Raw genomic sequence first — 7325 nt, forward strand, 5'->3', positions numbered from 1 at the left:
GGATTTTAGGATCCCAAGCCTACACCCTAATCACTAAGCCAACACCAGGCTGAATAAAAATGTTGGAACTGAAGAAATTTGACGTCATTCCAGTGATAGTTTTAGCTAATGGAGCAATAAAGAACATTGCAAAAAATTTATAGGGGAAATATTACTATACTGAAACGCAAAAGAAACTTACCACCTTTGAAACCTTTAAATATCAACAATAACACTGCGTATAGTAAATGTGTGAACTTATTTGTGGACAATAGTGTCCTCACTGTCAGATAAAACGGTCACGGATGGTCACTTGAACCTTCAATGGTCACTTCAGAGCACAGCTGTTGAACAGCCGTTTTGACTGTCAGTGATTAGCCAAGGGGTACGGGATGATTTTAATGAGCTGCACGTGATGTCTTGATATTGGCTTTAAAAAGGCCAGTGCAAAATGGGCATTTCAATCAACATGCCATGATTGTCAAGGGATCAACGGCAGCGTGCCCTGGGCATGCTGCAAGGCGGACTGAACTACCGTGAGGTGGCACGTCGCCTTGGCTGTTCACACCAGACGATATCGGCCCTGGTGGACAGAGACACCCTCCACAACTCTGCAGATGACAGACCTCGATCAGGGAGGCCAAGAGTCACCACTGCAAGGCAGGACAGGCAGATGGTCCGAAGTCACCTGCGGGATCGATTCCGTCCAGCATCCCGCACTGCGGCAGAAACTCCGGGGCGTGCAAACCCACGGATCTCCAATGATACTGCACGAAGACGACTGCATGACTATGGTCTGACTGCCAGAAGACCATACAGAGGCCCCGTGATGATGGTTGCCCATCGCCGCAACCGTCAGAGATGGTGCCAGCAGCATCAGCGGTGGACCTTGGCGCAGTGGAACGAGGTCGCTTTCAGCGAAGAGTCAAGGTTCTGTGTGGACAGTCCTGATGGGCGTGAGCGTGTCTGGAGAAGAACTGGCGAGCGATATGCCGATTGTTGCGTGCGTCAAGCCAACAGGTGGGGTGGCCCAAGTGTGATGGTGTGGGCAGCCATATCAGGCCGGTACAGGACGCCACTGGTGGTTGTGGATGGGAATCTTAACGCCCAGCGGTATGTGGATAACATCCTGCGACCTCATCTGCTGCCATTCCTGCTAGACCACCCAGAACTGAGAACCTTTCAGCATGACAACGCTCGTCCCCATGCTGCTCGCTTTACCACTGCATTTCTCCAAGGCGAGAACATCAACACCATGCAGTGGCCTGCGCTCTCCCCTGACCTGAATCCCATAGAGCACCTGTGGGATGAGCTTGGGAGACGCGTCGTTGGCAGGGCCAGGACACGGGCAGAGCTGCTTCAGACATTGAGGACTGAGTGGGACAGAATCCAGCAGCAATCCATCCAAAGACTGGTAGGCAGTATACGCCGACGATGCACTGCCTGTATCCAAAACAATGGTGGCCATACACGCTATTGAAAGGGGACTGACATTGCACCCTGTGCTGTTCTGTACTGTAGAACAAACTGATGAGATGGTGTATCTTGGTCAAAAACTTGACATGTCATCAATAAAATGCCAATGTTTCAATTAGCAATTGTTGGTTTGTTTTATTTTGAACTGTTACAATTTTATTACATTTCAAACAAGTGGTAAGTTTCTTTTGCGTTTTCGGTCTTTTTGAAGTTGGTCAAAATGGTCAAAATGGTCAAATGTTTAGGTCAAAATGCCCATTTTGCACTGGCCTTTTTAAAGCCAATATCAAGACATCACGTGCAGCTCATTAAAATCATCCCGTACCCCTTGGGTAATCACTGACAGTCAAAACGGCTGTTCAACAGCTGTGCTATGAAGTGACCATTGAAGGTTCAAGTGACCATCCGTGACCGTTTTGTCTGACAGTGAGGACACTATTGTCCACAAATAAGTTCACACATTTACTATACGCAGTGTTATTGTTGATATTTAAAGGTTTCAAAGGTGGTAAGTTTCTTTTGTGTTTTCGGTCTTTTTGAAGTTGGTCAAAATGGTCAAATTTTTCGGTCAAAATGCCCATTTTGCACTGGCCTTTTTAAAGCCAATATCAAGACATCACGTGCAGCTCATTAAAATCATCCCGTACCCCTTGGCTAATCACTGACAGTCAAAACGGCTGTTCAACAGCTGTGCTATGAAGTGACCATTGAAGGTTCAAGTGACCATCCGTGACCGTTTTGTCTGACAGCGAGGACACTATTGTCCACAAATAAGTTCACACATTTACTACACGCAGTGTTATTGTTGATATTTAAAGGTTTCAAAGGTGGTAAGTTTCTTTTGCGTTTCAGTATATAAAGGGCTTCAATTGTGGGCCGTCCATTTTTCAGTGACAGTCCTTCGGAGTGCCCTTGAAGTAAACAAATGATTCACAACACTTGAAAATGTTTCAATCCTGAAGTTTAAAATCCTCACAACACTTTCGCTTTCCTTAATGACATTGCTGCTTTGATGCAGGAGTTAAGCCATTTGATCCATCATTCCTTCACTATATGAACACCACGTTAATTTATTATATCTGTTTATCAGCTTCATTTATTTCAATGGGTAGCGGGTAGAGGCAGTGGGGTAAGTATATGGCCTTGAACCCCGGGGGCCACGCCGATATATGCTTGTGACCAGCAAGCACTTCACACAAAAACCGTTCTGTGAAAAATCTGGGGAAGCCCCTCAATACAAGCATGGCATTTGGCACACAGTTAGAGTATGCCATAAGAAAGATATTTGGCTGTAGGGCCATCGCAGATCTGTCATTTTTTTAAAAAATGGCCGCCATTGTTGTCACAGGACAAATCTGCGATGGCCCTATAGCCAGATATCTTTCTTATGGCATACTCTAACTGTGTGCCAACTCTCGTGCTTGTATCATCAAGGCACAATTCTCCCAAAAATTTCACCGATCTGCCGTACTAAAAATTGGGCGCCATTTTTATTGGACACATCTGTGATGACTCTAATAGTCAGAATATTTAACTGTGTACCAAATACCATGCTTGTATGATTCAAACAACAGTTTATACAAATTAATATACCATATACCATATACCATAATATACCATATAAATGGCGGCCATTTTAAAAACATTGTTGTCACAGGACAAATATATTGTTGCGGTTTTGAGTGTTTACAAATAAAGGTTAATTTCCCCCTCATAGTTTAGTCACACTACAACACGTAGCCTGGCGATAGTTCAGTTATTTCTTCGTAAATGTAAGCATAGTCCTTTTCCTGTGTTCGTTTTACGTTGAGTAGAATAATGAGAGTTAGGTCCTTCCATTGCTTATGCCGCCTCGATACTGTGGCTTTGGCGCGAAATGCCACGAGGCAGGCCTGGACAAGTCGATCAAGGCCGAAGGAAAGCGGAGGAGAAGCCGACGGTAAGCGCGAGCTGCCAATCAGGACTCGAAGGGAGTGGCTTAGCACTGCGTCAAAAGGCGTGATTAGAACATTCGATGCAGGCTAAGGGCGTGGCAATAAAACCCTTTGCGCAAAGCCCCCACCCCAGTTATGGGGAAAGGCGCTCTGTTGAAACAAGTGAACAAGTTATGGGGAAAGGCGCTCTGTTGAAACAAGTGAACAAGTTATGGGGAAAGGCGCTCTGTTGAAACAAGTGAACAAGTTATGGGAGAGGCGCTTGACAAGTGAACAGGTTCTGAGGAGAGGTGCCCTGAAAGAAGCCAAACAAATATTTCACCTATCTGCCGTACTTTCTGGCTTCCTGCTATTGCACTCCCTACCAGGTGGCGCCTCAGATCCACTCTCAGGGTACCCGGGCCCACAATTCTGGTTCGCCTCTCAGGCCCCATGGCTAGCTCTGGGCTGGTGCACACCAATGCCCAGGGTGTCATTCTCCCCCAGGAACCTACCCCCAAAGAGCGACACTCCCAGCCTGTCAATGAACCTATGCACCTCACAAACAAAAGATTACTTCTCTCAGCACCAAAACGGGAATGGCATCCATTCTAAAACAGCTGAATCCCTTCTATCTAACGCCAATAAATGTGGGGATTTGTCTCCACGGGTGTGTGTACTTCCTTTTCTTCATGCACAACCTCCTTGTACCATTCACTCATTCTCAATTACTAAAATATTTTGGCGATGCGCTTTGTTCACCTCATCACATCAACTCATTATTTCTTTCATTCTAGAACCCGTTGGGACAGGAAGAGAAAGAAGGAGGAAAGTTTCTAATCTAAGGTTAGCCAATTCAATCCAAATTCCAACCATCTGCAATTTGAGATTGTTCTAGCTGCACCGCGTTCTCCTTGCCCTGTGGGGTCAAGTGATGTCCGTTCTGAAAGCCCTGCTGGAGTCTGGGATTATTGAGCCCATTAATGCTCACCCCTGGATCTCCAACCATGTAATAGCAAAGATCTTTGCGTCAAAGTGTGAGGAATCGGGGGACTCCTCATTTGCGTGGCTCTGCGGTGCCATGACTACAGCCATAATCCCGGGGAAAATAACCACTTCTGATAACGGAAGAACTCACCACTCAACTCTCCAGCTCTATGGTATTCAGTGAACTGGAATTGCCACAATGCTACTCCAACTTTCCCCTACACCCTAGCAGCAAGGACCTTGCTGCTTTTGTAACACACGATGGCATTCTTCGCTACACCCGGAAGCCTCTCGGTCTGACCTTGGTGCCCGGATGTTTCCATAAGATCATGTCCTCCATTTTTGGTGGTGTCCCAGGAGTGTCACTCTACCTGGATGACATTGTGTTGCATGGATCTAATGCCTCTATCCACGAAGAGCACTCAGATTAAACTCGGCTGCAATTCCAGAGCCTACATCCACTACACAACTCTCCTTTCTGGGCATGACGGCATACTATCTTCGCTTATTGATGCAGTACACAGCCACGACATCGTTCCTGCGCCAGTTACTGAAGAAAGAGGATCCTTGGGTCTGGGCTGCAGACTGTCAACCTCTCTAGCCCCACGTTGGTCACCTGTGACGCCTCTGCCACAGCTCTCCCAACTTCAGAATGGGACGTAGAAGCCTATCACATTTTCCTCTCAGGCATTGAGTCCTATTGAACAGAAATACTTGGTTGGGGAGCGTCAAGTACTGACAGCATCTGGCCATGCTAATGCTGGCACATGTACCTATATGGCTAGATGTTTACACTTCACACAAATTACCAGGCTCTTACAGCATTGATGTCCATCCAGGCATGGGACACAGACCTCTCTGACTGAACAGATGGGTGGATCGCCAACTTCAATACAATTTCAAGCTTCTCTTCATCCTGGGCCAGGCCAGGACGACTTCATCCAGCTGCTGCACACCCCCAAGCATCTCCAAGCTGCGATTTCCCTCCCCGAACCCCAGAAAGCATCGGTGGAGGACCCCCTTATCTGCACCCTGGGCTCCTACATCACAGGTGGCTGGCCTACCCGGGTGACCAATGACCCAGCACGTCCATCGTGCAGATGGAAGGGTGGTCCCTCCCGCTGTCTTGGCCCTTTTCGGGGTCATGCCCGCAGCATTTTCAGATGTTTGAGGGGTTTGCCTGAGAGCAGGACCTGCTGACCCGCCAACCGATCTATGGGCGGTTGTCACGGGTCCTGGAACACCTGCTTCCCAGGGAGATGCTGCGTGAGATCTGCGTCTTTCATGGACGCCCTCTTGCAGCACATATGGCAGATAAAATTTTGCGGAACGTTTCGTGTCTGTCTTACGAATGATCACAAAGACATCACGTGGCAAGCCACCCACGAGTGTCTTCTGGTCCAGGTGTTTCCGTTACAGTGGAGCCTGAATGTGTCTGTCCAATGTCCCTAACCCCGATGCACAGGTTACAAAACTGGCACACACACCTTGTGGGACCTTCCTGTCGCGGAGAAGGTCTGGTCGCTCATGGCCGGCCTCCTCGAAAATTATGTGCTCTGGCTGGTGATGACTAGAGTGATGTCTTCGTGTTCAGTGGACTCTGTCCACATCCAGTGCCTTGCCGCAAGTGGAAGCAGGCCTGGGAGGATAGTCAATATCATCAAGACTGTCCTGTGGCAAGCGAGAGCCAGAGGTTTATTTTCTGGTGAATGGATGGATTCTGGGCAGATATGGGGCATGGTCCTGTCCTGCATCCAGAGGCTAAGCGACAGCCTGTGGGCTACAGGGTGGGGATGCTGGCCATAACGATGTGTCAGGTGTGTCGTAAAGCCCTCTCCGGAGCAGCAAAGTCGGTTGGACTTTATCGTGGGGGTAGGGAAGGGGAATGAGGGATCCTGCCATGTGGAGTCCCTTGCAAAGGTGCAGGCGACAGTCATGTGCAGCCGCAGTCCCCGACCAAGCTTGCCGCCCGGGCTTGGAAAGGTCAGGGATGCTTAGACAGGCAAGCATGCGGGTCCTGTCGGGCTGTGATTCTCATCGGTTCGCCCATTCCTCAGGAGAAGCCCGGGGAGCCTCACCCTTGGACGGGACTCTTGTGGGCTCAGCCTCAGGGGGCCGGGTGGGTGGGAATCCTTTTGTTTGATTTTGCTTTGGTTTGGGTTATCTTTTCTGTCCTTATTCCCAGAGGTGGATCAGGCTCTCGATGAGTCTTGTGCCTGCTTGTTTATGACCGATGTCGCTTGCAGTCATGTGTTGATTCTGGTAATCAAAAGAAAACATTTTTTTTTTGGGGGGGGGGGGGGGGGGAGGGGATCTGTTTATGGGGTCCTTCCTTTATTTGCTTTTGGGGGTGGGGGCTGCACCCTTGGTTGAGTTAGACTTAGGTGTCTGATGTCATGGATTAGTGGGTGCGTTATTTTCTGGCAGAGCTACTAGAGTTTGGCGAACTTACCAATATGTGCCATGTTGTTACTCAACTGTTCATGTGTGGGTAGCGTTTATTACGTGCTATTGGAATGTAACTTTGTGACCTTTAAGATCCATTCGACCTTTTTACAGACTTTTGACTTTAGACCCTCAAACCCAAAACATTTTAGTCCGCCCTCAGTGAAAGACCCCTTTAGGCCAATGAACCCCTCAATACCATTAGACATTTTACACCATTTAACTCTCATGACCCTGAAGACGCCTTTCACCCTCATGTCCCCCATTAGACCCTCAAGATCCTTGAGACTTTAACCCCTCAAGACCATTAAAACCCCATGAGACCCTTAGGACACTTTAGACCCTCAAGACCCCATTACATCCTCATCTAAGCCCCTGAAGACACTTTACCAACTTGAGACACCATTAGACCCTCAAGACCCTTTGCGATATGAGCCTAGCTTTTTAATAACTTACCTCTTTGAATGCACCAAGTATGCCAAGTCACAGACAATGTTTCTACTGCTATCGGGTACACCGCTTCGT

This window comes from Myxine glutinosa, chromosome 1, assembly GCF_964187855.1.
Source record: "Myxine glutinosa chromosome 1, kmMyxGlut1.1, whole genome shotgun sequence".
NCBI classification, from domain to species: Eukaryota; Metazoa; Chordata; class Myxini; order Myxiniformes; family Myxinidae; genus Myxine; species Myxine glutinosa.